The sequence below is a fragment of the Camellia sinensis genome, chromosome 5 (assembly GCF_055761805.1).
Source record: "Camellia sinensis isolate YWXY chromosome 5, ASM5576180v1, whole genome shotgun sequence".
Lineage (NCBI taxonomy): Eukaryota > Viridiplantae > Streptophyta > Magnoliopsida > Ericales > Theaceae > Camellia > Camellia sinensis.
The window spans coordinates 208,274,795-208,285,805 of record NC_138965.1 but is presented as its reverse complement, the minus strand read 5'-3'; the positions used below and the strand labels follow the sequence as shown (position 1 = coordinate 208,285,805).

At 34.4% G+C, this 11,011-nt stretch overlaps 1 long non-coding RNA gene across 1 annotated transcript in view; it reads left to right on the top strand.

Moving 5' to 3' along the window:
* The first annotated feature begins 275 nt into the window (after nucleotides 1–275).
* Nucleotides 276–11,011, top strand: part of LOC114265841 (uncharacterized) — a 92,454-nt gene continuing 81,718 nt past the window's right edge. Inside the window, exon 1 of the long non-coding RNA XR_014330961.1 lies at nucleotides 276–387. This is a non-coding gene — a long non-coding RNA (uncharacterized LOC114265841). The remainder of the gene's footprint in view (nucleotides 388–11,011) is intronic.

The window sequence follows — 11,011 nt, the reverse complement described above, 5'->3', positions numbered from 1 at the left end:
TTTCAAAACACAAAGAAAATTTGAAAATATAGAGAAAATTAGAAAAAAAATTTAAATCGAAATTTCTTTAAAAAAATGTGAGGAACCCAACTATCATGAAAAATATTACATATCATTTATCCTAAAAAATTTTAACATCAGGAATCTTAAAAAAAAATTTCCCATAATTAAATAAAAAGTTGACTAAAAGTTTAAGGTTAATATTTTTTAGATCAAAATAATAAACATTAAAGTGCAATTTTAATTAAAAAGTAAATATATCCAAATTTGTTCTAACAAAAAGCCCTAGGCGTATCTATGAGCAATAATGGAGAAGAAAAACAAGAAAAGCTAAAGTAGTCACTGCGATCAGCGAAGAAGAAGAAGACCAGTAGCAGTCACTTTCAGGTAATCTCTCTCTCTCTCTCTCTCTCTCCAACAGGAAAAAAAGTGTTCATTTTCCTTCCATTTCATGATCAGAGAAAAAAACTCAGGCTTTGAACTTTGGGTGTGGGTTATTTAAAGCCCTAACCCAATAATAATCCAGTAGAAAAAGTTAACCTGCTTGCCCAATTAAGCAAAATTCCAAGGAAATTGGGTTTCTGGTATCTAAAATCATCAGAGTTTTGTTTTCAAATCTAGAAACTTTGTTTTCATGAACATAACATTGTATAATACTGTAGTTGGGATTTGGAATATGTATACCTACCTACTGTGATTCTAATGAATTTTTACTGTTATATTATTGAAAAATGTTTTGAGCTCTAAAGCTTGGCTGTCATCCCACCACTTTGATGTAATGTTTTGATCTTGATTTTTTCGTTTCTTTTTTTTTCTCTTATCATGTCTTTAGTGTTCTATTAGAGGATCAAAATTAGTGTTCTGAATCATTGCCGTATAGTATTATGCGAATGATATACATTGATGTTTAAGCTATGGAATATATGTTTAATCTAACTTTAAAAATAAAAATTAAAAAAAACATGATCTTACACTTCCTATATAGGGATATTATTGAATTTCATGAGGGTGGGATGCAAAATGGGAATAGTGAGAGATTTGAACTTAATTGGTTAAATTACAAAATTAATTGTACTTTTTTTTTTTTAATCTTTTCTCATGATCTTCAACCAATATAAATCAATCCATCTAAACAAACGTGATCTGTGGGAGTTCGAAGTATGTGAACTTTGAAAGTTTATCAAAGTGTGGGAATAAACTTATTTTTGAATGGGTCGTGGAGATGGTTTTCAGTCGGTGTCACGTTTTTAAGATTTATTTTGAAAGTGACTGTTTTAATTAAAATGTTAGCAGTTCTTCACTGCAATGCACGTGTTATTTTTTTAAAATAATATTTGATAGTACAATGTGTATTATAAAAGAATAATTTTAATTTTAATTTAAAAAGTATGGTTTTAATTATTTATTTTGATAATATTAATGCTATTGTTCTATAAATTGTTACTTGAATAGTTATATATATAGTAAATTTAATTAAATTATTTGTGTATTTTAATAATTTCAGTTCTATCGTATTATAAAAATATAATTATTATAAAATAATTTTATATGATATATGTTAAATTATAAAATAGTAAAATACATACTCATTTTAATATTAAAAATAATAATTAAATTAGAAGAAAAATTAGTAATATAAAATTAAAAGTAATTCTAACTATTTAATTTTCTTTTATATTCATTTGGAAAATAAAAAATATGTAGAAATAGAAATTATATAAAATATATTAAAAAAATTAAATATAATATGGTATAGTTGAATTATCATATAATGATTTTATATGATATATATATATATATATATATTTAACAAAACAGCTCAGTTTTTTTTCCTTGATGGACTTCTGTCCCTTTGTCAAAATATGAACCATTGGATTGAACTTAATCCATGGGCATACTCTCCATTTTCAACCCACACCCTCTCTCTCTCTCACACTCTCATCTCTTTGTTTCTAGTTTCTGATTTCAAATTTTGAAATCAGACCCCCCTTCTCTCTCTCTCTCTCTCTCTCTCTCTCTCTCCCTCCATTAGACTAATTTAGACGTGCTACCCAGTCGGAGCCCGACCCTTGCCGGCGACCGAACCCGAAGCCCCCTATTAGTCTCTTCCCTCTCTCCGCTATCCTAATCGTCATCTTCTCTCTTCCGACCGAATGAAGCCACTATATATATGATTCAGAGATGGGAGATTCAGAGATTCGGAGACCGAATGTATGTATGTATATGCATTTGTGTGTATTATATACATAATTTTATATATGATTATATATGATAAATGTGTGTGGATGACCCATGCAAACAGAACAATGGTTTCGATCTCTCTGGACTGTCCTCCACTCGATCTCACTAACAGAACAATGGTTTGTCTTCTCAAGCCCTTTCGATTTCATTCAGTTACATATATGCATATCTTATCTCAATTCCATATATTTGTTTCATTAGCATTTTCTGTGAATAATTTTTGGTTTCTGGATTCAATCAAAAGTGGAGCTCTTTGTATTGGTTATGTGATGCATTAGGGGTTTTTGTGAATTATAAACTTCAATATTGTGTGCCTCAAATGTGTGTGGTTGCCTCAAATGCAAATCATGTATACGAATTAAACTATTATATATGATAAATGTGTGTGGATGACCCGAATGAATGTGAATGTGATTATATACATAATTTTATATATGATTATATATGATTCAGAGATTTGGAGACCGAATGATTCCAATATGTATGTATATATATATATATATATATATGGATGTATATATCTATATATATATATGATTCCAAACCCCCTGTATATATATGATTCCAAACCCTAAACCCCCTATTTATGTATGATTTCAGTATGTATATATATATATATATCTTGAGAAGCCATGTCTAAGAACAAAACCTGTGCCAATGAAACAATACCTGAAGTGGGTTTCTACTGCTTTTTTTTTTTTTTTTTGAAAAAAAATTGGAAAATTGGAAGAAGAAAATAAACATACCTTCCTCCGCCTCTTAGGGCATGTTTTTTGTGTTGAATGGGTTTATTTTTTGTGGGTTGAGAAAAGAATGGGTTATTTTTTGTATTAGTTTTTGATTTTTTAACTAATGTTTCAAATTTAACCAATATAGATAGGAGTTAAATTAATCTTTTTATTTTTATATATGATTATGGATGTATATGTATATCTATACATATGATTCTAATATGGATGTATATATACTAGTGGATGACCCGTGCCTACGGCACTCTAAGTTTAAAAAAAAAAAAAAATGACATTCAAGTTAATACATTTTGACCAATGAAAAATAAAAGTTAAGACAAACTAATATAGCGCTTCCATACTGGTAAAAATTCACCACATTGTAGGATCCATTAATAATTCTTCATATTCAAGGTTAAACTCCGTTTCACAGTGTATACGAAACTTTCAGTATACACATATAGACAATTACAACCATTTTTAATTCCTGTGTCCTTTTACTTTGTAATTACAATATGAAATCAGAAGAGATTTACTTAATACATATAGTTCATGAATTAATTTGAAACCAAAACATAAATAATCATGCATTCTATATGTATAGCCTCAAGTGTAGTCCCACTTTAAACTTGATTCAACATCTCTATATGCATTTTAGATCTAATTATTTCTTATTGCCAATAGCACACCACCATAAATGCATGATGCATTAAAAAGATCAAAAGATCCATTTGCAAATCCAATTGATCTTTCAAAGGGAATTACAATCTCATAAACAAATATCTTTCAAATGGAACCATTTGATCTATTCACGTTAAATAAATTCATTCTATCCATTACATTATACGGATACATATGTGTATGCATTTATAGTATTTAAAGAAGGAATGACAATAAAAAGAAAAGGCTTTTTACGTTAGATACGCGTTGTCTCCCAGTTGTGCAATCCATGTCACCCACTTGTATATTTTATAGCGATCCCGGGTTTGTTCCCTTTTTGTACAGTGTTCCGGTCATAGGTTCCGTGGAGTTGGTGGTTGTAAGTCTTGTTATCATCCTTTAGATTCTGTATGTCTGAGTTTTAGGATGTGTTGGGCGTGTTTCGAACAGGCTGGTTGAGCCTTAGTCCCTTTCCTTGTTGCCCAGAGTTTTGGTGGTACGCTCGAGCAGGTACCCTTACGCTCGAACGGAGTTGGTTTTTTTTTTTAGTTGTACGCTTGAGCGGACCATATCACGCTCGAGCGGAGTTTTCACACTTCCAGTATCTGTGCCTCTGCAAAACTTCTACAGATGTGTTTTTCACGCTCGAGCGGGTTTACTTACGCTCGAGCAGGTCACGCTCGAGCGGGTCTGTTGGCACTCGAGCGGGGTGTTCATTGTCTGCGAAAGTTCTGAGAGGGGGTAATCTACGCTCGAGCGAACTGGTTTTCACGCTCGAGCAGATGTATTTTGTTCTTGTGTCCTGGCGCTCGAGCGGGCCTTCTTGCGCTCGAGCGAGTCTAGTTTTTGTGCTTGACGCTCGAGCATTCTATTCTCCGCTCGGGCGGATCATGCGTATATCAGTTGGCAGCTGTGCATTTTTGAATCACATTTCAACATCCTTTTCCTCTTACTTTTCCGAAAAAGCCATTTGAGAGCTTCTCTCACTAAAACTCAACTTCTCTCTAAGTATTGATTTAGTATGAGTGATTTTCTCACCTTTGGCTTTTACAAAAGTTGTGTTGATCGTCGAGGGCTACGTTTTGATCTGAGCATATTGAGTTTTGGAGCACTTTGGGTTTCGTCATCTTCTCCCTTTGAGCTCCGAATTTGAGGTAGGGACATCCTACTCCTCCTTATGAGTTTTGTCTTTGAATTTTAGCATTTTGATATGTTGGGGGTTGTTGGGTATTTTTGAGAAAGTTTGGGTCGTTGTGTAATTTTACAAAAGATGGGGGTTTGTTATATGTAAACCTATATGCATGTTTGATAAAGAGAAATGAGGCTAATGTTGAACTATTGAAGAAAATGGAACCTTAGTGTTGTTATGTAGATTATGGGTAAAGTCCTAATTACATTGATAAATTAATTTGTACAAGAAATTTAAGGAATTGAGAAATTGAATAGGAAATATTCAGATTAGAAAGATATGGGGTTAAAGGGTGTAGTTGGACTCACTTATCGCTCACCTAGTTAACCTGTTGATAATATATCAAATTGGTGCATTTTTTTCCTATTTAGAAATAGCTGTATTGGACTATCGGTGGAGGATAGTCTGGATTGTTGTAGGCAATGTGTGATGATTAGGCAAACTAAAGCTAATCCATTGAGTATGCTAATGAACATGGCAATTGGTTTAATACATCAAAATGTTGTATTGATAGGTTGAATTTGTATATGATAATTGTTTATATACATTGTATTGTGTGGGAGGAGAAAGGGGCTGTACTCCACGATTTATTAGAAGAATGGGGCTGAACCTCTAAACCGAATCTTGTGACAGTGATACAGCACTACAATGTGTATCAGGCTGCGAATTACAAGTGTTTTTATTTCATTAATACAGTACTACAATGTGTATTATTTGAGACTTATGGAAGTGTTTGTTTTGACTTGATATAACACTAAATTGTATATCATTATCATTCGTGAAATATGGAATTGTTTGTTTGATTTGATATAGCACTAAAATGTATATTGTTGAGAAATATGGAAATGTTTTGTTTGACTTAGATATGACGCCAACATGTATATCCATCATGAATTTTGAAAGTGTTCTAGTGGGGAATTATGATCTCATCAAATGATTTGGCCAGGGCACTGAGCCTTGTTTTCAAACTCTAAGTTAAATAAGAAATGGAAAGTGAATTGTAACACGGACACGAATGTCATGGAACAGTAATGTGAGGTAAACGAGTGTACAAGTGTTGACCATCTATCAACTGCTAATCTTTTAGTCATTGCTTATAGTTGGTTTAGTGTATTTCTACTGGGCTATGGCTCACCCTATATGGGACACCATTTTTAGGTACAGGAAGCATGCCACCTCCAATGTCACGACCCCAAACCGCCCCTAGTAGTTTGGTGCCGTGATGGCCAGCAATCCGAGATTACCGAAGGCCAACTTTCAAAAGTTTAACACAATCAGAGTATAGTATAGGGGGCTCACAGATACAGAAGCGATAAATCAAAATACAAGTGGTCCATAAGAGCTGTGCATAGATCAAATGTAATGACATACATGACATAGTTTCTCATTCGGTTGATAATAAACGAAATACATATCAGAATCTTGATCAAAAGGCTTCTAGAGCCGACGTGTGCAAATACAATGATTACAAGCCAAAGAAGCATAATCTTCAAGATTTGTCGACGTAAATACAAATTTTTCGACATAGAACAAGTCAAGCCGACATGACAAGAATCCAAAACAAGCTTGGCAAAACACTTCTAGGCGTCGCCGCCGTCCTGCTCATCACCTACATATATATAGAGAGGGTGAGCTTGGATACTCAGTGAATAGTACTAGTAATAAAGGTTTTGCATGAATATAGCCGAAGTCTTTTCCAAACAAAACATGCCAAGACCATACGAATATTAGCCGAGATCCTTTCAGAGCAAAACACATCAAAACTTTATCAAAGCAAGAGATGAACCGTATTCATCTGTCAAGTCTTATAAGTCTCAAGGGATGCTTACTGGCATCGGCAAAACACAAATCAAGCTTTCCGAACAAACAAATCCACGCGGTAAACCGTCAGTGGCAAAACAAAGACTGCACGATCCGTAATCGATTAGTCGAAGGTACTGCGAAAGTTTATAGTCCTCCAGCACAAGGGACTTGTGTTACTTAAGCCCGTAGCTCTTTTTAACACGATGGTCTTGTGTTACTTAGGCCCGTAGCCCGCTTCAACACGATAGACTTGTGTTACTTAGGCCCGTAGCCCGCTTTAACACGATAGTCTTGTGTTACTTAGGCCCGTAGCCCGCTTTAACACGATAGTCTTTCCAAGAAAGGACCGTATCCTTTTATACTTAGTGCTGCGAAAGTTTAGAGTCCTCCAGCACAAGGGACTTTTCAAGGATGACATCAAAACAAAGCTTATACTTGATACATCAAAACAGAGCTATTCATTCATGCTTAACAAATACTTTCGTTAAAACAAAGCAAAGCAAGATTTATCAAAACAGTATAACATAGCTTTATTAAAAATACCACTCACATAGATCTCCTCGGGTGTGGGCTCAAAGCAAAGATCAAGGACCCCAAAGCTCGAATCTAACGGCTCAACTCCAAAGGTCAACTCGAAAATCTACTCTCTCACTCTAAAACTCCTTCTCCCTCTTCTAGAGGTTCTCTCTCTTCAAGAACAAAACTTGCAACAAAATGATACAAAAGAATGATATGCTCACAGGCCTGCCAGCTGACTTAACCTTCAGCTCGGACACGTGGCGCCTCCGGGTTGGTTCAACTCAAAGGGTGACTGATTCATAAGACAACTCTATGACAAAGCGTATGCAGCAAGCTAAGGCAAGACACACCGACAAGTACTGACATCGGCTAAAGTCAAAGCTTCGGCAACAGGGTAACAAAGACATCGGCTAGGGAGGACGACACTTGACTAAGCTGTGCCACACCTCAGCCCAGATATGCCACACCTCGGTCTAGGTCATACCTGCCCAAGGACAAGGATCACTAAGTGCAAAACATCTCAGCAACAAGCCCGGGGTAAAGATGGGGGTCGACCATGCGGTTCCAAAACAGTTCTAAATACAAAGGTTCAGAGGTGAACTAAGCTCAAGATGACCTCGGCTACACACCAAGCAAGGAACAAAATCATGCAAGCAATACTTAAACAAAACAAGGCAAGGCAAAACTTGCAAAACAACATAACAAGACAAGATCATGCATGAATGTATGCAGGTATGACAAGAGTAAGGTGAGGGTTGCTACATCCAAGGCCATAGCTTGAGAGGCTAGAGGCAGGCAGATGTTTGTGGTTGTGTTATCTTTTGTTTTATTACATGTAATTTCAAGCCAAGGGCTTAATGTATATTTGAGTTAGTACTCTCATCTTTGTAACCATGTGTTAACTTGGAAAACTGTAAACCCGTAGGGCATTTGCTTTTGTTGTTAGCATGTAATGCTTTGTAAAGAATTACTCTGATGAATAGAATGATGTTTATCTTTTATATCAATGCATGTCTAAATTGATGGGATTAATGTTATTATTTTCAGGGCGTTACATATTTCATCACCTAACAGCCTGTAATTCAAGTGATGAAAATGAACAATAGAAGAGGGAAAGGGAAAAAAAAATCAGAAAAAATTTTAAAGAGTGGAGAGTAGTATTTTAAGAAGAGCCATTTGAGGAAGTAGTGCTTACATACCGGCAAAGAGGAAAGACTAAGTGGGAGAGAGAGAGAGGGAGAGAGTAAGAGAGAGGGAGAGAGAGCTTAGCCATTCAAAAAGCACCCAAATGGTTGTTACTCCATAATTTTTCTGAAATTTTCTTGTTACTCCATAATGGCACATTAGGAACTACAAATTAAAAACTAAACTGATATTTGAACTGAACATCCAGTGTCATCGCCTAGATGTTAACAAAGAAAATTTTGGAAGAAGAAATGATAAAGCTCACAAATTACAATTTAACGATCAACTTAATGATAAAAACTTAAATTCCACAATTTAGGAAAGAGGGCAAAACTACCAGTTATGCCAAATCCACTTGGGAAAAAATAATAGTTCAAATATGATTTTGTGTTTAAGTAAAAAAAAAAAATGTAATTAGCATAATCATGCTTGTATCAAAAACGTGATATAATCAAAAACTCACAAATGAAACCAAATAAGTAGTAGAAAATGCTAGAAAAGTTATGATGAAATTCAGTCAATGGTGACAAGTACTCCAAAACCAAATTTCAGTCATGACCACAACATCTCACACCTTCAATTCAACTTAAAAAAATAAAAATTTTATATTTTGAATTCCACACAATCTAAATCCAAAACCAAACCAGTATAAAAATTAAAAAGCAAATTGAGATTTAGTTGAGAGAGGGAGGAAGTGAATCAATAACTATTAACAACTCTATTGAAACTCTATTTAAAATCACTAAATAACAAAGGTTACATGCAAAAACAAAATTAAATGTCCCAAATGAGCAATACCCAACAAAACAGCCCCATCCACAAAACTTTTTAGTTCAAACTTCCCAATTTCATTTGATTATTCAAATAAAAATGATAAAATTTACAATGAAATCATGAAACTGTCCTATTTATACTCAAAAGACAGTATATATTCATTTTACTATTACCCAATACTATTAATTTAACTAAATTGAATCAATCTGACAAAGATATGAGCTATTGTACTATGTTTTCCTACGCATTTTGTTAGTTTCTTTTGATCAAGAATCAAACCATCTATTTCAAGCAATCAATCAAAACCACACACATATGCAGATGCCAAACTAATAATATAAAATTTATGCTAAAGATGCACTGTTTTATGTCAATATCAATAACCTATCAATCAATAATACCAAGAACAAATAGAGATTATATTCCACAATGAACATAGTTAAATCATTACACTATGAAAAAAATAGAATTTGGAAATCAAATTGAAAGCAAGCTAACAAATAGAAGGCTTCTCTGTTAAACCAACTAATAATGATGAAATTCTAAACAACCAATTAGAGGATTCTATGTAAATAAGAATACTTTTGTTAATCAGATTAATCAAAAATTGAACTGGATGATATTACAAATCTAAATAATTAAGTAATGAAATTCAAAGCCAATTAATTGGAAAAAAAATTCAAATATTAATCATTAACACAACTTCTATAAGTAAATAAAAACTTGAAATTAAGTCATGAATTTGAATTTAAATAAAAACTTGAAATTAATCATTAATCATGAATTTGAAATCTAAGTAAATGAAAATTCCAACTTAACTTCTATAAGTATAAAACAAATTAAGTCATGAATTTACCTTTTATATCTATAACTCATGCCTCAACTTGAAATTGCTTCTATTGGTAATATAGCGATCCCGGTATTCCCTGTTGTTGTTTAACTGTAATCCGAACTCGGTTCCGTAGATTTGTTGTTGTCTTATCCTCATTTCTATCCCTTACTCTTTGTTTTAGAGTTTTGGGTTGTGTTGGGCAAGTTGGGAATAAGTTGGTTGTGCTTTAAAATTTAGAATTTGTGCCCAGGTTTTGGTCTCTCTGCTCGAGCGGCGCTTTGATGCTCGAGCGGGCTTTTGTTGTTGCCTCTCCGCTCAAGCGGTAGTTTGGACGCTCGAGCGTGAATTTTCTTCTCTCAGCATTTTGGTCGTCTGCAGAAAATTCTGGGAGGGTGACCACAACCTAAGCAGCCAAGAAGCAAAAGGTAGCAGAAGCAGAATTAGCAGAATCAGCACATATGGATAGGAAAACAAAGATCCACCAAAATCAGCAACCCGAATCTGTCACTGGCCTCAGCAACCAGACAAGGCCACACCAAAGCTGAGGCAAAATTTGACCAAAGAGACCGAAGAAAACACGTCAACAACAAAAGCACAACAAGATCTACCCACAGCTTAGCATATCAAACCAGCAAATCAGTTAAGACATCTATCCTGTTTAACAATCACAAAAACTTGCAGCTAGCTGCTTCCAAACAGAATCTGGAACAAAAATAGTAGCAACACCACAATTAGTAGACTCAAAAGTAGGTAGCTGCTTCCATACCTGACAGCAGAGCAATACCCGGCGCTCGAGCGGATCTTTGGACTCTCGAGCGGGGTGTTGTACGCTCGAGCGGACATGTTTTATATCAGTCCGTGAAATCACTTTTTGAATCACTTTTCACTTTTCCTTTCTCTCTCTTACTTTCCCAAAATCGATTTTTGAGAGCTCCTCACTCTAAAACATAACTTCTCTCTAGGGTTTGATCTAGTAGGAGTTTTTTCCTCACCTTGGGCCTTTGTAAGAAGTGTGTTGATCGTTGAGGGCTTCGTTTTGATCGAAGAAATTTAGGATTTGGAGCATTTCCGAGTTTTGCT